Source organism: Saimiri boliviensis, chromosome 3 (assembly GCF_048565385.1).
Source record: "Saimiri boliviensis isolate mSaiBol1 chromosome 3, mSaiBol1.pri, whole genome shotgun sequence".
NCBI classification, from domain to species: domain Eukaryota; kingdom Metazoa; phylum Chordata; class Mammalia; order Primates; family Cebidae; genus Saimiri; species Saimiri boliviensis.
In genome coordinates this window covers 6,625,020-6,649,142 of record NC_133451.1, presented here as the reverse complement: position 1 = coordinate 6,649,142, position 24,123 = coordinate 6,625,020, and the positions used below count along the sequence as shown (strand labels likewise).

The window sequence follows — 24,123 nt, the reverse complement described above, 5'->3', positions numbered from 1 at the left end:
AAGTGGAAGGATTGCTTTGGGTCTGGGAGGTTGAGGCTGCAGTGAGCCATAATTTGTGCCACTGCACTCCAGCCCGGGTGAAGCAGTAAGACCTTGTCTCAAAAAAAATAATAATAATAATAATAATGGGAAAGGTACGAACCTCGTCCTGAGCCATGTGGCCATGCCTAGACACCCACTGGCATCCTGAAACCAAAAGGGAGCTTCAGATAGGACAGTGTTGGTAGACAAATGTCAGTCTTCCCAAAGGGAAAAAAACACTTAGCAAATATTGATGCAGAGAGGTGAGCTCCAAAGTTGGAGAGGACTTTAAGAAAGACCATCTGGTCCGAACTCCCCATTACACAGATGGGAGGTAGAGTTCAGGGAGCGTGTGGCTAATCCAAGTGTACATAGAAAGGCAGGATTCAAAGCCAGCCCCTTTACTCCCAAACCTCTGCTCTAGTTACTCTGGGCCTCATACTTAGCCTAATAAAGGCTTAAAAGCCACATCATCACCTGCTCCAGCAAGCCCTCCATGATTGCCATGGCTTTTGCCTTTGAACATTTGGGCCTCCTGGGACAGGTGTAAGAGAAAGATCCTGGGCGTTGCTGTCAGTTAGACCTAGAATCAAATCCTAGATCCAGCCCTTCTGCTGTGTGACCTGCATCACCGCCTCGCTTCTCTGTCATGAGGCTGTGTGGATTAAACAAATTAAGGCATCCACTGCAGAGTCTGAAGCAGAGCAGCCCCTCCCACAGACTGAGGCAGGTAATAGCCATACTAATAATGGCTGCATTCCCCAAACATCAATGCAACCACTTCACCACCAATGCCACTACTCACATGAGAGCCATCATCTTCACAGCGACCTGGGCAGTCCCTGCCTCTGCACTGCTTCTGAGCATCTCCACGTGCTGCAGGCCATCCCTCTGCCCACAACTCCTCTCTTCCCTGGCCCCAGCCAAAATGCCTCAACTCAAAGTTAATTTTGTGCAGAAGAGGTGGGATTAATCCTAATCACTCAACCTGATGCTTCCACTTTCAGGTGCATCATCCAGCTTCACTTCCTCCTGCAGACTTTTAAAGTCAAATAACACTCCTTCCTTTCTACTTCCTGTCCAACCCCTAACCCTGCTTCCTTGGCCACACCCACTTCCTGCTTCCTGTCCCTGCCCCTTCTCCCTGGTGTGGAGGAATAGGAGAGAAGGAAACAGAAGCCCAAGACTTTGATATAATTAGCCATGTCCCCCATGGGTATTAAAAAATGATCCCTTAATGTTTGGTGTCTCGTTTTTGAATTGAGAGATGTGGCTACCTTTTAGGAAAGCAGCTTTTCCTTTGTTATCCTACGATATGGTTTGGCTGTGTCCCCACTCAAATCTCATCTTGAATTGTAGTTCCCATAATCCCTATGTGTGGGGGAGGGATCCGTGGGAGGTAACTGAATCATGGGGGTAGTTTACTCCATGCTATTCTTGTGATAGTAAGTTCTCATAAGATCTGATGGTTTTATAAGGGGCTTCCCCCTTCACTTTGCTCTCATACTTCTCCTTGATGCTGCTATGTGAAGAAGGATGTTTGCTCCCCCGAATGCCATGATTGTAAGTTTTCCTGAGGCTTCCCCAGCCATGCAAAACTATGAGTCAATGATCTTCTCTTTATAAATTTCGGTCTCTGGTATGTCTTTATTAGCAACATGAGAATTAACTAATATACCCTACCATATTCTCCAGGTCATGTCTTCAGAGACACCTCCACTGATATCAGCCCCACACAAGCCTCCCCCATCTCCCAACCTCAGAGCACCTTGTACTTGGTCAGGGTCCCTCTCTCTTCACATGGGGTTGTTCACCAACTGTCTCCCTGCCCCGTCACAGTGCCTGGCTCAGAGGGCACACTCGGTCATTCATTTACGAATTGTTTCTCTGGGATATCTTCGGAATGGATTGCCACATCCGAAAAAATCAGGTTACAAAGCTGGTATAGCATATTCCCAGGAAAAAAATAAAACTAGGGTATATGTTCAGAGAGTGGTTGAGAAAAGACTAGAATGTGCTTTTCAACCTTTGTTGCTCTTTTTCATGAAATGGTCTTGGAAGGACTCACAGGCACACCATAGGTCTCCCATGCCACCTTCACTGAAACCACCTGGGCAGCCCTGTGTGGCTGGAGAGAGGGTGAGATCTCATCTCAAAACCCCAGACTCACTAACTCTAACCCCTAAATGACTGCTTAACCTCATAGGGTCTTGGTTTCCTTGTACCTTCTTGCATGGTAGTTGAGAGGCTTAGAGAGGAACATAAAGCACCCACCCAGGTGAGCACCCAGTAAATGCAACAGCCAAGAAGCAGACTAGATGGGACAGGAAGGCTGAGCCCCAGACAGGGAGACCCTGCCTCATCTACCACCACCTCCCGCCTCTACCTTCCTGACACCCCCACAGGCACTGTCAAGGGACAACACTGCAAAGCCACAAAACCACAGGAAATCAAGCCCACTGTTGCCCTGACACACACCCACCTCCTCTGCAAAAAGTGACTCTGCTCATTGTGCTAGGCAGAGAACAAGAGAAGGGAAGTTGTCCAGGAGTGGCCTGAGTCAGACTGCATGGGTCTCTTCGGGTATCACTCCTGCCCCCAGACCAAAAGCAACAGCTAAACCAAGAGCTGCCACTCAGAAGTGCCTATTCTATCCCAGGTAGTGTGCTGGGTGCACCTCATATCAATCCATCCTCAAAGCCTCCTTGTAAAACAGGTAACAGTAGTATCCCCATTTGACAGATGAGGAAACTGAGGCTCAAAGTGATGAAGTCACTTTCCTAAGATCCATCACTTGTAAATGACAGAGTCAGGACTTGAACCCAGGTCTCTCTGAATCTAAGAACAGTTCCCAGCTCCCCAAAGAACTGTGTTTTGTTTTCTATCTCTAGGACCAGCATCACACTTGATGCTGGTCCTAGGAATAGAAAGCACCCAAGAACATTTCAGGGATAAACAGGAGGCTCCTTACTGCACAACACGCCATGGCCCTTTGAGAACAAAGCATATTGACAGAAAATTAAGTGCCACTGAATTAGCCCCAACACTTTCATAAAACAGCAGTTTCAGAATATCCCAGTTCATGAAATGCTTCCAATACCATCAGAAAACCACCTACTTCAATTACCCACCAAACACACCCACAAACACAAACAATTTCTTATGCTACTTATAGCTCAGAATCCATGTATAATGCCCATTAAACAGAAATGAGAGTTGTTTATCAACATCCAAGGGAACATAATGAAGCTTCCTTTAGAACATTCTGTACACATGCAGTCTTCTTTCTTATTGAGGTTTTCACTATAAAATCTTATCAGGTGCTGAACAGGAGAGAAACTTGGAGGTGGGGGATGGGCAACAGGACCGACACCTGTGCTACAAGAAGAATTAAGCACCATAACAACACACACCCCTCTCTTATCAGATAATTTACTACAATTCAACAAGCATGCACCAAGTAATATAGCACTGACTGTGTAGCAGGAACTGTCCCAAACTCTCCAAATTACCTAGTATTCTGCAGCCCTGTGGCATGGGTATTCTTAGCACCCCCATTGTAATGTCCCAGCAGGAAGGGGTGAAGTACTTTGACCCAATTAGCAACATGACCCAATTAGCAAGTGGGGGTAGAGGTTGTAGCAAGTGGATGTTGCAGCTAATTCAGTGACATTTAATTTTCTGTCAACATGCTTTGCTTTCAGAGAACCATAGCCTGTTATGCGGGAAGAAGTCTAGCTGCTCAAGTTCCAAGCTGAATATAAAAACCTTTGCTTTTTCAACTGCTACTTGCTGGCTCTTGGCCAACTCACTGCATCGTTTTGGAATCTCCCCTTTATTAATGTGCAAAGGCCCCTTAAGAAGTCCCAGAAAAGGTCCCAGGCATGAGGTCGTTTCTGTGTTACCTCTGCTGAAATGAGTCAAGAGACTAGCAAGTAACCACACCACCAAGAACAAGAAGCGCTAGTCAGTGACTTCCAAGCAAAGTTTGGACTTCCTAACTTCTTTTTGTGGTTTTTATATTCCTTCTATACCAGCCACCCTGTGTGGCTTGATATGCCTACATGCTGAACAGGGTGCTCCTGGACAGACAGCTACCAAGCACCTGCTGTGTGCACAGGCTTTATGAGACATGCTGATAGATTGAAGGCATACAGTTCACATTTTTCAGGTTTTCTCTCAAGCAAGCAGCTCCAGAAAGGGTGGGGTGGGGGAGGTCATGCTAAGACAGGTAGGAAGAGACCAGGGGCTCAAAGAGTAACACTAATGACAGGCCTGGAGCCAACAAACCGCCAGGTTACCACCAGGTCACTATCAGGTTACTACCAGCTCAGTAGAGAAGGAAGTCCTTCTCAGGTGCAGACATTTGTAGAGTCCCTCAGTATTCCAATGGCTCCCCCACACCCTTGAGGAGCTCCTAGCCAAGCAAAGGAGACACTGTAACAAGCCCAGGTGATAACTGGGAGACCAGGGGCTATGGGTGCCAGCGTGGTGAAGGAAGGGACATCTGAAGTCGGCTCTGGCAGGGGTGAAATAAGGACATGCAGATGGAGGAGCAGGGGTCAAAGAAAGATCAGTAAGCATCAGGCAGGGAGAGCAGCGGCAACACAAGCTCCATTCGTTCATTCATTCATTCAATAGCATCCTAGTGCCTGTTCCATACCAGATCCTGTGCTGAGCCTAAAACATGAATCTCACACAGCCTCTTCCCTTGCAGAGCTCCAGCCAGTGGGGAAGAAGACTGTGAAAGGCATCAGCCACATACTGTGACCACGTCTGTGACAGAGAGATGTATAGAGAGGAACTCACCCCGGCCTTGGGAGGGTTGGTGATGCCCAAGGAGATGAGCCTGTGCAGACAGGAGGAGGTGTCGGGGCAAGTTCAGGGAGAGCAAATGATTCCATAAGGTAAGAGACAGTGTTATGGGCTAAATGTGTATGTCCCCCCAAATTGATACAATGAAACTCTTTTGGTGGGTAATTAGGTCATCAAGGTGATGCCCTCATGATGAGACTAGTGACCTTATAAGAAGGGACAGGAGACCAGGCTCAGTGGCTCACACCTGTAATCCCAGCACTTTGGGAGGCTGAGGACGGTAGATTGCTTGAGTTCAGGAGTTCAAGACCAGCCTTGGCAACATCATAAGACCTCATCACCACAAAAAAAAAAAAAAAAAAAAAAAAAATCAGCTGGGCGTGGTGGTGCACATTTGTAGTCCCAGCTACTTGGGAGGCTGAGGTGGTAGTATCACTTGAGCCTGGGAGCTCAAGGTTGCAATGATCAGTGATTACCCTACCGCACTTCAGCGTGGATAATAAAGTAAGACCTTGTCTCAAAAAAAAATTTTTTTTTTAAAAAAAGGAGGAGGACACAAGAAAGCTTACTTCCTCTCTCTCTTCAGGAAGAAGGCAGCCACCTGGGAACCAGGAAGAGGGTTCTCACCACGAGCCAAATTGTCTGGCACTGTGATCTCAGACTTCCAGCCTCCAGGACGGTGAGAAATGAGCTTCTGTTGTTTCAGCCCCTTGGTCTATGGTATTTCTGCTATGGCAGGCAAATGGACTGAGACAGCAGGTAACAGTGGTAGCATCAGGAGATGAGGCCACATCTGTGACAACAAGGAGTCTGTGCTTTATCCTGGACCAGCAGAGAGCCCCTGGAGCCTGGTGCGAGTTTCTGAAATGTATCACCGTTTCTAGACACACTGTTCCTTTTCCCAAACACTCCCTATAACTCCACAGCCATCCCGAGGAAGAAGGGAGCAGATAAGACCTGGAGACACCTAAGAAGGCACAGGTCCCTCCAGGTCTGCTTGCAGGGACTTGGAGGTCAGGTCAGTGCCGGCTCCCATGGCAGCCCTTCCTCCCACTCAGCTCAGCTCAGCTCAGCCAGTGATGCTCCTGGAGGATCCAGGTTCCCAGGTCCCATCTTAGTAATGTGAGGACTCTTGAAGGCTGAGACAGAACAAAGAGCTACACACAATACAGGCAGATGACAATACACACAGGTGCCCTGTGAAGGGGTGCTGGCTGATGTCTAAAATGGACCAGGGCTGGGCACTGTGGCTCACACCTGTAATCCCAGCACTTTGGGAGGCCAAGGCGGGCCAGATCACCTGAGGTCAGGAGTTCGAGACCAGCCTGACCAACATTATAAAACCCTGTCTCTACTAAAAATACAAAAATTACCCGGGAGTGGTAGCACGTACCTGTAATCCTAGCTACTCAGGAGGCTGAGGCACAAGAATCACTTGAACCCAGGAGACAGAGGCTGCAGTGAGCCAAGATCACGCCATTGCACCATAGCCTCAGGAGACGAGACTCTGTCGCAAAAACTAGATTAACTAATTAATAATTTAAAAAAATAAAATGGAAGAGAAACTTCAGCACTCAGGGTGCTGGGACTTGGTTTTCAAACCACCTTCCACGGAGCCCTGGTGCTCCTTGAAGGTGTTCGGTGGAGGGGCAGGGATCAAAGGTCTGGAGCAACAAATGCTTGCTTTCTTTTTTCAAGGTGTAATAATTTTAAACTACAAACATCACACCAACTTAAACGGGCTGCAAACCTAATATTCACCCTGATAGGCCTCACTGCAGGGACCTGGGCTGCCAGGTGAACACTCAGCTTTGTGCAGGGTTTGGGGTACAGCCTCTCCTGTCATCTCCAGTGAAATGCACTCTGAAAACACAAGGCAAGTCACTCCCAAAAACGGAATCACAAATGCGGTATGCAAATCATCACAACAGAGTATTTTCACAACCACAACAAATACTCAGGATGTCACAGCTGTTCAGACTGCAACTGTCACTCTACACTTTTCGTTTGAAAGTTAAATTCATCAAAGCAACCTCACTGTCCTCGTTGACCTTATAACCAGTGAATGCTGTCAGTTTCAAGGCCTAAGATAAATGTGAGAATAAACCGTCCCTTCTCTGTTTTGTATAGTACAGCAGGGTAGTTTAGCTATCAAAACTTTTGTTTTTGAAAAGACTTCATTTTGCAGATGGGAAGACAAACCCAAAGAGAAGTGAGGATATCACACTGTTCTGTGAGTATCATCCCTTCTCAATAGGCAGAAACCATGTGCCCAGCACACGGCAAACACTCCTGCTCCCAGGCACCACAGCCAGGAAGGAGGCAGGACTCGAACCAGGCCTCCCCACTCCCAGCCCACTGCTGGTTTGCAGACTCTGCCGCCTTCCCTCCTTTCCTAGAAATGACAATACAGCTCAGCATCACAAGGAGGGATGATGCAAGGAGAGTGCAGTAAAAGAGCCAAGCTGCCCTCCCCCTTCCTCAAGAAAATACTCAAAGCCAAGCACACCCTTCACCCTAAGCACCAGTGTGGGATGTGTGCTTATATGGATGGAAGAGCTGCCATCTGCACTCTAGGAAACAAGGGTCTCCTTTGCTCACCTGTAGTTTCAGCAAGAGAGCAGGAGTGATTGTGCCTATTGAAGGAAGCAACCAATTTTCAACTAATTTAGAAATGGCCAAACAGAATGCATAACTGCAGGGTAAGAGGGGTGACGGTTGATACTGAGTGTCAACTTGCTTGGACTGAAGGATAAAAAGTATTGATCCTGGGTATGTCTGTGAGGCTGTTGCCAAAGGAGATGAACATCTGAGTCAGTGGATGAGAGTGGCAGACTTACCCTTGATCTGGGTGGGCACCATCTAATCAGCCGCCAGCACAGCTAGAATAAAGCAGGGAGAAGTTGGAAAGAGACTTGCTGAGTCTTCTGGCCTCCATCTTTCTCTCGTACTGGATGCTTCCTACCCTCGAATATTAGACTCCAAGTTCTTCAGCTTTTAAACTGTTGGACCCACACCAGTGGTTTGCCAGGGGCTCTTAGGCCCTGGGCCGCTGACTGACGGCTGCACTGTGGGCTTCCCCACTTTTGATGTTTTGGGACTCGGACTGGCTTTCTTGCTCTTCAGCTTACAGATGGCCTATTGTGGGACTTCACCTTGTGATCATGTAAGTCAATTCTCCTAATAAACTTCCTTTCAAATATATATATTCTATATACATATCCTATTAGTTTTGTCCCATTAGAGAACCCCGACTAATACAAGTAGGAACCAGGCCTGTCTGCCCTGCTTCTCAAACTGGAGAATGTATCAGAATTGCTCCGAGGGCTCTTTAAAAGCCAGACCCCAGCTGCAGAGTCCCAGGAGATCAGGGTGGGGCCAGAGGACATGTGGTTCTGAGCTGCTCCCAGGTGAGGCTGCTGCTGGTCTGGGACCTCATTTTAAGAACCACATCTCTGATCTGTTCATTACAAACCCTCCTGATAAGGCTCATTAAGGAGTTCTAGGCAATACCTTTAACAGCCCACAGCCAAGTTTTCTAACTAAACTACTGAAAAAATATTTATAGACTACAATTAAATACGAGGCTGGTTCAGACTGGACATTTTTTTTAATTACCTCAGTGCGGAGGTCATTTCCCAATTGTGCTGGACAATAAGAGGCAGAAAAGGGGCACTCCATTCAGTAATGGAGATAAAAGTGGACACAGCCAGACACCCAACACAGTGGCTGGTTGGGGCCACAGGAAGGAGAACGAACAAAGTGTGGTGAGAATTACGCAAGTCCCAAGCAGGGAAAGCTCCCAGCTGAGGTGAGGGCAATGGAGGAACAGCGGACAAGGCTTCCTGGAGCTGGCCAGGGGCATGTCAGGCAGATGGGCAGAATGCGGACTGGGAGGCACCACAGGCTGGGGAAGTTCGAGGAACGGGCATTCCAGGAAAGTGGGATGGTGAGCAAAAGCATGGACGTTGGAAAAGGAGGTGGGGAGAGTCAGGGAAGTAGCCAAGTAGTCAGTTAGAAAAGGGAAGCGAAGGGGCAAGCAGGAGTGATGGAGGATGAGACAGGAAGGGAGAAGTGGGGGCCTCCGGTGTCTGACTGGCAAGAACCGAGTATCAGCTACAGGTCAGGCACTGCTTGACGCTACTGACTTCTCACTTTATTGCATTGTAGTCACAGAACGTGCTTTGGTTTTTAGTTTCTTGTTTTCTTTCCTTTTAATTTTACTGAGGCTGTATTAGGGCCTAGCATATGGTCTATCCTTCATGGGCACGAAAGAAGAATATTTATTCTCAAGCCATTGGTCAAGTATTCTATAGGGTTCCGTTAGGTCTAATGGTAGCCCAGTGTTGTTCAAGTTCCCTGCTTCCCTGTTGATCCCTGTAGAGTTGTTCTACCCATTACTGAAAGTGGGTGTTGACATATCCATTTTAATTTATTAATATTATTGTTAAAGTGTCTATTTCTCCCTTCCTTTCTGTCATATTTTTTGTTTGTCTGCTGGTTTGTTTGAGACAATCGCTCACTCTGTTGCCCAAGCTGGAGTGCAGCGGTGCAATCACAGCTGACTGCAGCCTCAACCTCCCCAGGCTCAGGTGATCCTCTGACCTCAGCCTCCTAAGTAGCTGGGACTACCGGCACACAACACCATGCCTGGCTAATTTTGTATCGTTTTGTAGAGACAGTTTCGTCATGTTGCCAGGCTGGTTTCAAACTCCTGAGCTCAAGCAATCTGCCCGCCTCAGCCTCCCAAAATGCTGGGATTTCAGGCATGAGCCAACACACCCAGCCCATTTCTGTCAGTTTTGCTTCGTATATTTTGGCGTTCTTTGGTTAGGTGCAAACACCTAACAACATGTAATTGTTTATAATTGTTACATATTCCTGATGTATTGAACTTCATTATAAAATGTTGCTCTTTATCTCTAGTAACTTCTTTTTAAACTCATTTTGTCTAATATCAGTATAGCCCCTTAGCTTTCTTATGGTTGCTATTTGCATGCTGTATCTTTTCTCATCCTTTCACTTTCAATCTATTTGTATCCTTGAATCTAAAGTGTGTCTCCTACAGATAGTGCTATGATCTGAATGTTTACATCCTCCCCAGAATTCATATATTTCTAGTCATCAGTATAATAGCATTAGGAGGTGAGGTGTTTGGCAAGTGATTAGGTCACAAGGGTGAGCCCTCATAAATGAGATTAGTGCCCTTGCTAAAAAAAATGCTAGGCAGCTAACTCACCCCTTCTACAATGTGAAAATACATCAAGAAAACTGCTATCTATGGGGAGGCAGGCCCTCACCAGACACTGACTCTACCGGTGCCTTCATCTTGGACTTCCCAGCCTCCGGAACCGTGAGAAATGAATTTCTATTGTTTATAAGCTACCCAATCTAAGGTGTTTTGTTATAGCAGCCTGAAAGAACTATGACAGCATATATTTGGATCATATATTTTATCTCTGACAGCATCTGCCTTTTGATTGGCTTAATTAACCTGTTCACCTTTAATAGTATTGACATAGTTGGACTTATGTCTTCCATTTTACTTTTTGTTTTCAATATGCCTCATGTCTTTTTTACCCTTTATTCTTCCATTACTGCCTTATTTTGTATTACATGAATCAGGCGCCATGTTTGCCAAGTAAGTCAGGAGCAACGACTTCAAAGAGGTATTTCTTTTAAATTTAGATGGCAAAATTACCTGACAATTTTAAATTTCTTAAATGGCTACTTTTCAAATCTGTCATTTTTTTTTCTTTTTGGTTCCAGTAAATGAGAGCCAATCAATTATTTATCCAATAGTCTCTGAACGACATCTGCAAAAATGTCCGCCACCAGCTTCCTGGGTTGGAAGAGTGGAAGCCAACAGTGTCACCTTTTTACAAGAAGGCAGAATGAGGTCATGGTATTTTGGAGATCCCCTTTGTGACATGTGGTGACTGGAAGTGTGGAGACAGCTCAGTGCTTCAGACTAAGGTGGGAAGGGATGGTCAGGATTCATAACAGAGTCCACGATGTGGATGTTTTCAAATGCTGTGGCATTGTTCTCATGGACACCTCTGCTCAGGAGGCTCTGATCAGCAGAGGTCCTTTCAGCACTTGCCACAATAGACAGATAAGACACCACCCCAAACCATTCAGCCCACATCCCTGCCTAAGAGTGACCTAACATACCCCAAACCTCCTTGCCACTTGACCTCTTAGCATACCCCCAAAGCCCTCTGCTCATTAACAATGAGGAAGGGAAGCTACAACCCAGGAACAAATGAATAGTGAAATTCCAAGTGAACAACAACTTATTAATTTGAGGCACCTAACATTAATTTGAGGTTTGGAGCAACAGCATCCCTCCCCATCTTCTGGCTAGAGTAATTCTAATATCTAATTTCTAATATCCTATCCAGCTACAAGACGTGTTTGTGTCTTTGGTCTTAAGTGTCTTGCATTTGTTTTTAGCCATCCCTATTGAAAGATCAGGGACTCTGCAATGCACAGGCCCTCAAAGACTCCGTTTATCCTGGGTGCCTGTGGTATTTCCTGGGAGAGATAGACAATGTCAGGAAAGCACCCATCTGCCCAGTGGTTTAAATAGATTAGGCACAATGTGGGGGCATCCAGGCCCTTTTAAAATAAGATATCTGGTTGGCAGAAAGAACCATGTCAAGCCCTGAGCCTGGAAGGCTCCAAGACTTGCTGCAGAAACCCAATTACCGCTGGGCATAATGAGCTCACTCACCCAGCACCCTGGCCTCACAAAGCAGTCCTGCCAACATCCAGAAAGAAGGTTTGTCTTCCAAAGTGCATTCAGAGGGTATGGATTGTGAGACAGAGAAAAACCAGGCTAATGGAATTAGAAATGTGACCTTCCGGGAACACAAGAACGCGGTTTGTTTCTGACAAACAGCATTCTAACATTTTTCTGCTGCCTTAAACTAAAAGCAGTCTGCACCGTAAGGTAGCGAAATCGCAGTCTGAGGAGGGAAAGGGAAACTGAGTTTTACAGAACCTTCACAAATGTCATCTCTGGACTGATACAACAATCTGGGGTATTCCCACCCCAGGCATTATGGTATCTGAGGCTCAGACAATTGAGTGTCACTAGAGGTGTCTTCTGCAGAGAACAGGGTGATGTTTTGTAAGCATAGGTCGGACCTGATGCAAGCAATAGTGGGAACATACTGTGCTCCTGCTAAGGCCCCTCCCAACACTGACATTACAGGAATCTGAGACTAAAAGCCAAAAATCTATGAACCACCTACTGTGCACCTTGCCCTGGCCAGGCTCTGAGAGTCCCAGTGTGAATTGGAAGGCATTCCCACCCTCAGAGAGCCCTCTGTCTAGCAGGGGAGTCAGACAAGTCACTGGCAGCTGCAGTACACACTGGCCAGGGCAGAGGGTGGCATGGGGCAGTGAGAGCCCTAGGATTATGCCTGGCCCAGCCTGGAGATGGAGTTTTCTGGAGGAAGGCACATGATGGATCTTAAGCACATATGGATGGGGCTGGGGGAGGCAAACAGGCAGACCTGTCAAAGGGAACAGCATGTGTAAAGGCCTGGCTCAGTCGAGAGCAACCAGGGACAGTGTTGCTGGACTCAGGCTCTGCAGCAGGCATGGCAGGAGAGGGAGGCAGGGTAGGCCATGCCACACTGGAAAATCAGAGGAGAAAGGAAGGTCCATTAGTCCATTCCCCTGCCCCTGGGCCTATCTTAATCCAGCCCCAATGACTCCATTCACTCAATCCTCATTTGTAGAGTAAGTAAGTGGGTCTCTCTGGGGCCCAAGAAGGATGGAGGGAGCGGCACCTGAAGAGCAGTGCTCAGGAGAGGGCTCTGGTTCAGGGGGGAAATAACGGGAACTGAATTGGGAGCAGGCCATGGGGGCTGGAATGCCAGGCTAAATTTACAACATGATGTTATGGGCTGCATCTAGATCATGAGATGGTTACTATAGTGAAGCAGATTAACATATCTCTATCTAACATAGTTACACATTTTTTGTGGCAAGAGCAGCTAAAATCTACTTCAACAAAAATCCCCAATAAATGCAATTGTATTAACAAAGTCCCATGTTGCACTTTTCCTCACTAGACTTGCTCATCATACACTCTTTGCATAGGTGAACAGCACCCTTAGGAGTAGCCAGAACTAGGTTGAACCGACCACTGCCATTTCTCCCTGTGAAAGCTCAGCTAAGTCACTCGTTCCCCAGCAAGGAGGTGGTGGAGGTCCAAGGAGAGAGCTGGGGAGAAAGGTCTGCTGCCATCCTCCACAATCGCCTGGGGCTATTCCTGATTATTTGTGGCCACACCCTGTCTCCCACCCCCAACCCCAGCAGGCAGCACAATGCCAGGCTGCAGGTGTGCACAAGGAAAATGAGGATGACGGTCTTAGCCAACCCCTGCAAATCTCAGGACAAAGGTATCCCCAGGCATCTCTCCACGTGGAGCAAGCATGGACACCCAGTGACAGGGACAGGGTGATACCCCAGGACACCGGAGCTCCCAGGGTGATGTGACATATCTCCCTTATGGCTCCTGGCTAGGTTGCGAACTCAGTTCCTAGCCCCCTCCTAGGCCTGAGAGAAAGCAGTGGAGATGGGGTTCAGAGCAGAAGCATAAACAAGAGGGCAGGCAGCCTACACCACATCCTGAGATTCATCCGCCCTCAGCAATCAGAGCCCGTGTGGAGCAGTTCCGGGACGGGGATACACAGCAGCTTCGCCCACACTGCGGGATGCAGGGACTGCAGAAAATGAATACGAGCTTGCAAACTCTTAAATCTTGGTGCAATGAATATTGCAGAAGGCTGACACAGGCTACAGCCTGAGTGGCAGAGAGGCAATAGAGTGACCTGACACTCCTGGGCCAGGCCAAAGTCATGGGCTTGGCTGCCAGTGAATGAGAGCCTACCTTGCTTCAGGCTCCAGACAGCTCCATCCCTGCGCTCCTTACCAGCCTTCCCGAGGGCTCACAACCAGAGACGCAGCTCCCACCACCAGTGTGACTGTCCCCTGCATCTCCCTCCTGATGCCCTCCAGGGAACTCATCACAGGCTTAGTGCCAGAATCAGCCTCTGTATTTCAACTCTGGAGGATATGGGTCTTCCCTTCCCCAGAACATCAGCTGCTGTGGGCAGAGACCTTGCCACCCCTTGTCCTCAGTGGGCCCCAGATCCTAGCAGGGCACAAAGTGGCCCTCAAAGGTGCATTGTCATTGTTTGTCATCAGGCTGAGCTTCTTGTTTACAGAGGAGGAAACTCAAGCACAAAAACCATTTCATCACGTGCCTGAGGGCACAGACCTCATAGAAGGCAGAGCTGGGGGGTAAGCCCCACAGACCTGAGTCTGGACCCTGCCCTCTGGCGCTTGCAGCTACAGTAGCAAGGCCCAGAGGAATACACTGTGCACGCCACATGTAATTTCACATTTTTAGTAGCCACGTTTTAGAAAGTAAAAAGGTGAAATTAATAATACATTTCATTTAGCCCAATATATACAAAATAGCATCATTTCAAAGTGCAATTCACATTAAAATTGTTACTAAGATTGTTTACATTCTGTTTTTTTCTTTGTTTACATTCTGTTTTTTTCTTTTTTCTTTTTTTTTTTTTTTTTTTTTTTGAGACGGAGTTTCACTCTTGTTACCCAGGCTGGAGTGCAATGGCGCGATCTCGGCTCACCGCAACCTCCGCCTCCTGGGTTCAGGCGATTCTCCTGCCTCAGCCTCCTGAGTAGCTGGGATTACAGGCACGCGCCACCATGCCCAGCTAATTTTTTTGTATTTTTAGTAGAGACGGGGTTTCACTATGTTGACCAGGATGGTCTCGATCTATTGACCTCGTGATCCACCTGCCTCTGCCTCCCAAAGTGCTGGGATTACAGGCTTGAGCCACCGTGCCCGGCCTGTTTTTTTCATGTTTTCAAGCCCAGGGGTGTTTTTTTGTTTTTGTTTTGTTTTGTTTTGCGATGGAGTTTTGCTTGTCACCCAGGCTGGAGCACAATGGCTGGCACTCAGCTCACTACAACCTCCACCTCCCGGGTTCGAGCAATTCTCCTGCCTCAGCCTCCCCAGTAGCTGGGATTATAGGCACCCGCCATGACACCCAGCTAATTTTTGTATATTTAGTAGAGATGGGGTTTTGCCCTGTTGGCCAGGCTGGTCTCGAACTCCTGACCTCAGGTGATCTACCCGCCTCAGCCTCCCAAAGTGCTGGGACTACAGGCATGAGCCCCCACATCTGGCCAGGGTGTATTTTTCACGCACAGTCCATCTCAATCCACAGGAGCCACACTGCAGTGCTCAAAAGCCCCTACCAGCAGTTGGCTACTGGAATGGGACAGCTTGGCTCCAGGAGGTCCCCTGGTGGTGTCAGGACAAGTGTATGAGTCACCTGGCATTAGGAAACTCATTCACAATCATGATGACCATGACTTCCACGAGTAACACCAGCAGCAGCACCGGCTGACAAACACCCACCGTGTGCAGACACCACTGAGCCTGTTCTGGTTTTGGTCAGCATCCAAAACCAACCCCAAGAGATAGGGAAAGTCTCTTTATTTCACAAAAGACGGAAGTGAAGCTCAGAAAGATGAAGGAAGGAGCTCTCGATCACAGAACTAGCAGGGTGGAGTTTGGAAATTAAGTCAATAGCAGTGATTATTTATTGAACACCTGCTCTGTGCCAATGCTCGGGCTGACATTGGAGAGGAGAGGAAGCCCCACAGGCAGGGTTCCTGCCCTCGTAGTGCTTGATTCTAGCTTCTGGGGAGGGGGAATGAGAATCAAATCATTTCAGATCATGATGATTCTCAAAAGCAAACAGGGTACTGATGAGGACCGGGGGCACAGCCGCTATCTGGGACTGTCAGAGAAGGCCTCCACTAGGAGGAGAAATTTAGGCTGAGACACTGTGATGATTAATATTGAGTGTCAACTTGATTGGGTTGAAGGATGCAAAGTATTGATCCTGGGTGTGTCTATGAGGGTGTTGCCCAAGGAGATTAACATTTGAGTCAGTGGGCTGCGAGAGGCAGACCACCCTCAATCTGGGTGGGCACCATCTCATCAGCTGCCAGCGTCGCTAGAATAAAGCAGGCAGGGGAAGATGGGAGAGCAGACTGGCCGAGTCTTCCGGCCTCCATCTTTCTCCCGTGCTGGATGCTTCCTGTCCTCGAACATCAGACTCCAAGTTCCTCAGCTTTTGGATTCTTGGACCTGCACCCGTGGTTTGCCAGGGCCTCTTGGGCCTTTGGCCACAAGCTGAAGACTGTGCTGTTGGCTTCCGTACTTTTGAGGTTTTGGGACTCAGACTGGTCCGCCACTGGTTTCCTTCATCCTCAACTTGCAGACGGCCTATCACGGGACTTTACCTTGTGATCGGTGAGTCAATTCTCCTTAATAAACTCCCTTTCACAGACACATATATCCGATTAGTTCTGTCCCTCTAGAGAACCCTGACTAATACAGACAGGAGAGATGAAAAGAAGACAGTCTGGGCCAGGGCAGGGGAAGAACATTCCAGGCAGCAAGCAGCTCACACAAGCGCTCTGAGCAGCAAGAATCCAGGATGTTCCAGCAGCCAACAGAAAGGCGGCCAGGGCTCCCTGCACTGTGCCAGCTGCCTCTCTGGGGCACTCGGCTGGCTCCTACTTCATTCCTCCTGCCTCGGGGCACTCCCAGGCTCTTGCTTGGAAAATAAGGAGCCGACAAACCATTCTGAAGGTTTCAAGGACAAGTCAAGGCTGGGAGTCCCCAGCACAGGGCTCATCACAAGGGACTGAACTAACATATTAGGGAGCAGGAAGGAGAGACAGGAAGAGCCTGCAGAACAGGACCTGGGCAGCCAAAGCCCCGGGAAGAAAATGTTAACACCCTGAGCACTGCTTCCAACACCAGCCACGAAGGTGGGAACAATCCAAATGTCCATCCACAAATGAATGGTCAACTGTGTTACACACAGACCATGGAATACTACTCAGCCATAAAAAGGAAGGAAGCACTGACGCTTGCCACAACACGGGTGAACCTTGAAAATATCAGGCTAAGTGAAAGAAGCCAGACACAAAAAGCCACATGCAATCTAGTTCTATGTCTATGAAATATCCAGAATAGGCAAATCCAAGGAGACTGAGAACACATGAAAGAGTGCCGGAGCAGTCAGGAGCCGGCAGTGGAGAGGGGAATTGAGGAGTGACTGCCTGTGGGCACAGGGTTTTCTTCGGGATTGACAAAAATGTTTTGTAACTAGATAGAGGTGATAGTTGCAAAACACTGTGAATGTCCTAAATGCCACCGAATTGTATAATTTAAAATGGTTAGTTTAGTGTCATTCAATTTCACCTCAATTTTTTTTTTAAGGAAAAAAAGGGGAAAAAGAATTGCTTCAATGGAAGACACAGGTTATGATCTCATTCAATACAATCCCAGGTCGGAACACGAAGAGAAGGGTGACCAGTCACCAGATGCAACAGGATAGAGCAGGAGAAGACAGGACACAGATGCCCAAGGGTAAAAAGAAGCAGAAAGCTACTTACCAGCTCGCTCCTTGCCTCCACTGCCAACCCCTCACAGTTCTCACAGGAAGGACACCCGGTAGTGATGCCTCCCACCCCCTGATGCCTCCCAACCCTGAGGAGGGACCAGGGGCCAGTCCAGACTCCTGACTCAAAATGCAGCCAAGGGAGAAGCACAGAGGCCAGCACACCGAGCCAACGCTTCCCTCTGACCTAGCAGGCACAAGAGTATTTCTACCACAATGAACACCCGCTGGCAGTCCCTGGCTGGTGCACACAGAACCCCTTTCATTCCTTAAAGTGGTCCTTCAGCCACTCTAAGCCACAGGGGACACAGGAGAGCAGGCAGCCTGTACCCGGGTCCTCCCAGGACAGTTGGAAGTTTTAGGATGTGCAGTGGGTCCTGAGGATGCTTACAGGGTCTGGAAAGGATAAAGGGGCCACCTCAGACCACACAGAGAGGAATGGTCTGACCTAACACAAGTGGGTGGTGGTGCCCAACGAAGGGGCCAGGCATGGCAGCTGCTGTCCACTGGATGATGCTAGACTAGCCCTTTCACCTCCGTTCTCTGGTCTCATTCTCACAACTGAGGGATGTGCAGGGACCTGGTTGGGGTGATCCCCATTTCCCAAATGAGGAACCTGAGTTGCAGAGGGCTCAGGGGGCTGCAGCCGATGGCACAAGATTAGGTGGTAAATGGCAGAGCTGGTGCTCAAACCCAAGGCTGATGTCAAAGCCTTCTCTGCTAAGTTATGATGCCACTATCATTTGTTTTATTGCACAAAACTCCCCCAAGATAGCACAGGGCATCAGTGAAGAATGTGGGCTGCAGTTAAGGATGATAGAGAGTTCTCGAGGTGAACGGTGGCACTGGCTGCTCAACAATGTGGATGTACTTCATGCCACTGAACTGCATACTTAGAAGTGGTTAATATGACCAGGGTGGTGGCTCATGCCTGTAATCCCAGCTCTTTAGGAGGCCAAGGCAGGCAGATCACCTGAGTTTGGGAGTTCGAGACCAGCCTGACCAACATGGAGAAACCCCATGTCTACTGAAAATACAAAAATAGTCAGGCGTGGTGGTGCATGCCTGTAATCCAGCTACTTGGGAGGCTGAGGCAGGAGAATCACTTGAACCCGGGAGGCGGGGGTTGTGGTGAGCCAAGATCAAGCCATTGCACTCCAGCCTGGGCAACAAGAGCGAAATTCCATCTCAAAAAAAATGGTTAATATATTAACCGTGATTAAATATTTTGATATATTTAATATAGCAACCATGATAAAAAATATTTTGAAAAATGATCAGGTGCTAGGCCATCAAGGAATTGTCAGCAGATTTTTGAAAATAGATGTCACATATACCACATCCTCTGAACATGGTAAAATTAAATTAGAAGCTAATATAGATAGGAATCTCCATGCCCCTGTCCCCTCCCCCCCAAAAAGAATGTGGGCTTCTTGGCTTCAAATCCCTGCTCTGGAACATACTGGCTTTGTGATCCGTGGCGAGCTTCAGAGCGTCTCGGTGCCCCTCTATAAAATAGAAATGCAGGTGCGTGCATCCCTCTGGGACTGAATGGGTTCAGTCAGACCAGGAACAGCACAGACCAGTGGGAGGCAAACTCCTCCTGGAAAAAGCCAGAGAGTAAATGTCTTTGGCTTCATAGATGTCTCCAGCTGCTCAGTTCTGCCAGTTTGGCACAAATGCAGCCACAGACCATACATACACAAATGGGCGTGGCTGTATTCTAATAAAATTTTACTTACAAAAGCCCCTGGCATAGATCCTGGCACTTGCTAAGTGCCATTCACACATGTTAACTGTTATAACGAAGAAAAATGGCATTTCTGTCAATTCACCTCTGCAGACTTATGAAAGGCATAATTCTTCTTGTTGCAGTTCTGAAAACCAATACTAATAACAAAGGCAGGAGGGAGGATCCCTCCCTACTGGGGAGCTGCCCCTCCCACACTGTGAGGTGCCCCTGAGTGCTTTCACCCCAGGCCTTCTCTGCTTTCCAGTATCAGGTTAGTGCAAAAGTAATGGCAAAAACCTTGACTATTTTTGTACCAACCTAATAATTACCTCGGTGGCCACTCCTTGCAAGCACTTCTGCTTCCTGCCTTCTACAGGAGGGGCTCCTAACCCAGCCCTTCACAGCATGAGGCCCCCAGGGCTCCTTCCCTGTCCCTGCTCCTCCCTGCTGACCACAGCCCCTGCACTGTCCACCTGGCCTCAGAAAAGCATAAACAAAGAAAATACTTTCTGAAGGCATCCAAGGATAGAGTCAGGATGCTGTGGTCCCACCAGTGGCCAGCCCTGGGGTCATTGTCTGAGCTTCCGCTTACAGCAACACCAATGGCCACTACAGACATAACAGTGATGTGCTTCCGTTAAAAGCACTGAGAAGGGGCCAGGCGAGGTGGCTCACGCCTATAATTCCAGCACTTTGGGAGGCTGAGCCGGGCAAATCACCTGAAATCAAGAGTTAAAAACCAGCCTGGTCAACATGGTAAAACCCCGTCTCCACTAAAAATACAAAAAAAATTAGCTGGGCATGGTGGTGGCTGCCTGTCATTCCAGCTAGCTGGGAGGCTGAGGCATGAGAATTGCTTAAACCCAGGAGTTGGAGGTTACAGTGAGTCAAGATCATGCCATTGCGCTCCAGCCTGGGCAACAAGAAAGAAACTCTGTCTCAAAAAAAAAAGCACTGAGAAGGCTTTCTGATTTATTTCTCATGCCAGCCCTGTTGGAAGGTCGTTTTTCCAATCCAGAGGTCAGTGTGCTCCGTGGGGCGACATCTGAGGTCCAGAGTCAGGGAGACCCACTGCTGAGTCCCCCAGTGTCCCGAGACTCGACTCCCTGTCCAGTGTTCACATACACCTCACCCTGTGTGGTACCATGCAGCTAAGGTAACCCAAGGCTAGTGCACAAGTAGCGGGAGGTGAAGTGATGACATTTCCTTATATGGCTCTCTTTCCCCTTATCCAGAAAAAGGAAGTGAACACAGAGGCACAGTGTGACTTGCCCAATGTCACACTGTCAGTACAGTGGGAGCTGGTCCTCAACACAGTTCCACTGACCTAGGCTTGTCCCTCATACCGCTCAGCCCCCCACAACAGTGGCCACTGCTCTGATCATTAGTTTCATTGTTAGCTAAGGAAGGACCCCAAATATGGGTGTGGAAATTTGCTCTGTGACAAAGCTAAAGGAATAAACATTCTCATGGCTTCTTCACCATCATCACCCTCATAAAGGTGCTACCTTTGCTCAGGGGCCAGACCTCTGATCCCCACACCAACCTAGCCAGAGATCCCACTTCCCCTTTTATGCTGGAAACGGAGGCTCAGAGAGGTTAACCCTCTTGCCCAAGAGCATACCATGATAAGGGATAAGGTAGAGTTAAGTCCAACTTCAGAAGCCCTACAGGTCGATCCCACTGCCACTGTGGGGAGAGGAGTGACCCAGGAGAACTGGGGCACACTGCAGTCACCCTCAGTCCCCCCAAGGGAGGCTCCCATTTAGTTACAAAGCCCAGCCTAGAGGCACTTGCCCAATCACAGTTAAGTGAGGCGGGGCCTGAGTGGGAACCCTGGCAGTCTGGTTCGGAGGCTTAAGAGAGGCAAGGTCCACCCTGGAGGAGTTCAACAGAGCCATAGCCTGCTGTGGCCATCGCTGCTGGCTTATGCATTAGAAATTGTTCCCTCTGCCACTTGTCCCACAGCCCAATCCACCCTTACACACCAAGAGAGTGGAGCCACGGTCCTGCCACTTCCTCATGCAGCCTTCCTGGCCAAGCCAAGGGGAGCCTGTGCCCCTCTCTCCCTGCACACGGCCCTCTGACAGCACGAACAGTGTCTGTGTAGTCACCTCTCCAGGACAACAGAGCCCCCACCAAAGTGGGCCCACCTCTCAGGCCACCTCTCTGTGTCCCATGTCCCCAGTCTCTAGTGGGCAAGATCTGCTTAAGGAAAAACTACGCAAATAATCGCACCGTATGTATATAAAAAAGTTCTGAGAGATCCACACAATCTTTCTAGCAGAGTCTGGGAAAATCACGATGATAGAACCTGAGAGCTGGGCTTTATCATGAATCGTTCTCCCGATACACAAGGGAGGGGACTTTTTTTAGAGGAAAAAAAAGCACATGGGGAAAAGCCCAAGTGTGAAAACATGACTACACAGCACAGAGGCAGCAGGTATGGCTGCGACATCCTGGCAGGGAGAGGGGAGAGATGACCCAGGGAAGCCAGGATATGAGGAACTTGTGAGGTCGTCGGAGCAGTGGGAGCCATGGGTGGTTTGTGAAGGAGGAAAATGGCAATCATCTCATTCATTGGGTCCACACTGTGATCCTTTGGGGGCTGCTAACTGTAAAAAGACTGCAGGTAAGAATTACCCCAGACTCTGAAGCGGAGAAGTTCAGCATTACAGACCCGTACACGTCTGAACAACAAAAATCTTGCAAAAAGGCACAAGCCTTCGCCACAACATCAGTCTCTGCAGAGCCCACAGGTCTTGAGGTGGATGGCAATGCCCTTCTAGGAAAGGATTGTAACCCCCCACCTCCCCGCTCCATCTGCGAATGTGTCCCTCCTTCTTGCCCATCCCAGCTAGTGGAGCCAACTCCCACCAGCCCAGGGAGCCAGAGGAAAGGCCAGCACCTCCCATGGCCTCGCCCTCCGCACCAGCGGATTGCTCCGATTTACAGGGAATGGCCCCCGCTATGCCCAACATTCACTGTGGGTGGAGCCCTGGGAGAGGGGCTGAGGCTGCCCCTGCTCTCTCCACCTCCTCCTCTGCTCTGGGAGGCAGAGGCCATCAGATGGTAACAGTATCCTGGGACAGCTCCACCGCCCAGGCAAGCTCAGGAGGGGCAGGGGGATGTCCCTGACCTTGGTCTACAAGGAGCTGTCCAGATGAAGGAAGGGCGTTCCCGGAGAGAGCACAGCACGGGCAAAGGCCAAGGGCAGTGTGCCTGCGAGTGTGTACAGATGGGGCGGGCGGCGGAGGAGGGCCGGCGGTTAGATACAGTATTGCTGGAGCTCAGAGAGCCGGGCAGAGGCTGGCGGAGAGCAGAGGCTGGCCCAGCCTTCAGACGGGCGGGCTGGGATGTGTGGGGAGCAGGGTGCTTCTAAGGCAAAATGAAGCTCCAGCCTCGTAAGCAGCCTCCATCCGGGCTGCCAACGCCGGATCCTCCGGAGCCCACAGCAATGAGGACGGAGCAATGGACCGCGGGGCTGGGGGCGAGGCCGCCGCGCACTGATTGACGCAGGTCAGCCAGGCCGCTAGCCCCGACGCGGGGCGCTGGACAAGGCGTCTGGCACTTACGGGCGTCAATCCTTGCGCGCCATCTCCGGAGGCCGGTGCGCCCAGGGCGCGCAGGCCCGGCGGGAGGGTGGGTGCCAGCCTTTCTTCCCATCTTTGCAGCCTCCTCCCCGGCGCCCACGTGGGCGGAGCAGCGCGAGGATGTGCGTGGCAGGGGCCGCGGCGGCGTGTGCCGTGCGTGGGGTGGGGTGCGGGCTAGGCGGCCTCGCCCTCGGGCCCCCTGCCGCCGCCGGGGCGCGGTCCCCAGCTCCATCTTCTCGCCACCTGGGCGGAGATCTGGGGGACCGCGACCTACCCTGTGGAAGACACGGAGGGGACCGGCCGGCCACGCCCCCCGCGCCACTCCCGCAGGCACCGGGTGGGTCCCCCCTCCCGCTCCGTGGTTTGGGGGAGGAATCCGGAGAGGAGTGGAAATAGGGGTGGCGTGAAGGAGACACGGGGGCTGGGGGCGGGGCCGGGCGGGGTGTTGGGGGAAAAGACGCAGCGGCTGGGAGATTTTGCAGGGGGGCTCTGAGGAGGAGTGGGGGATGGGTGCGGAAGGGTGGGGGACCACTGAGGTGGGATGCGAGAGGGGAAGGGGATCCGGAGGGGGCACGACGGCCGGAGGAGAGGGAGGTGGGCGATGGGGCAGGGCGGCACCGGTCGCCGCGTCCCTCGCCGCCGGGTCCGCCCCTCAGTCGCAGGGTCCACGGGTTCCTCTGGCAGGCGCGCGCCTCCCGCCCCCCGGCGCACCTGTACCCACCTGCTCGGCGCTCAGGCCCGAGCCGGGCAGCAGCAGCGGGCGTAGCGAGCGCAGCCCCGCGCCGCATCCTCCGGCCGCCCCCTCCCCGCTGCGAGCCTACGCCGCTGTCGCCGCCGCCACCGCCTCAAAAAGGACAAAACGGAACAGAAAATGAATGCATGCACAAAAAAATCGTAAAAAGCAATTGAGGAGGATGGCAGTCGCGCGCGCGGCTCGGCGAGGCGGGAGTCGAGAGGCCGCGGCGCTGGCGGCCGCGCTCGGGGCAGGCGGCCGGCGCGTGCGGCACGCGGGTGGCTGCGGCTCCCTCAGCAGCCGGCGCCCGGCTCCGGCACGGCCCCGCCCCTCCCCGGGGAGCCCCTCTGATTGGTCTGTCTTCCCGCCAGTCAGGCAGGAGGGTGCGGCGCCCGCCCCGCCCCGCCCCCGCCCCGGGCAGACGCCGGGAGCGCTTTGCCGCCGCAGGAGGGGGCGCGGAGCCGCTGGAGCGTGCGCACTGGGCCTGCGGCCGGCCGGGGCAAAGCTGGGGTCACCGCGCTGAGGGCCCCCAGCCGCGCCTGGCACCCGGGCGTCTCGCTGAGTCGGAGCAGCCCCAGAGAGAGGCTTTCAGGCTCTGGTTAAGACTCGGGGCCCGGGAAGCTGTCCCTGCCCTCGAGGGCTCGCACCGAGAGTGGGGCTGGCAGGTAACCCGGGCCGGGGGTCGTCCTGGCC

At 50.5% G+C, this 24,123-nt stretch overlaps 1 protein-coding gene across 4 annotated transcripts in view; it reads right to left on the bottom strand.

Moving 5' to 3' along the window:
• JAKMIP1 (janus kinase and microtubule interacting protein 1) overlaps window positions 1-23,736 on the bottom strand; it is a 174,796-nt gene extending 151,060 nt beyond the window's left edge. The window contains exon 1 of one of the 4 annotated variants that reach the window (XM_039468597.2): window positions 23,419-23,736. The gene's annotated coding sequence lies outside the window, so the exon portion shown is untranslated. The other 3 variants (XM_074395872.1, XM_074395874.1, XM_074395873.1) reach the window with 3 other exon arrangements.
• Window positions 23,737-24,123: the final 387 nt, after the last annotated feature.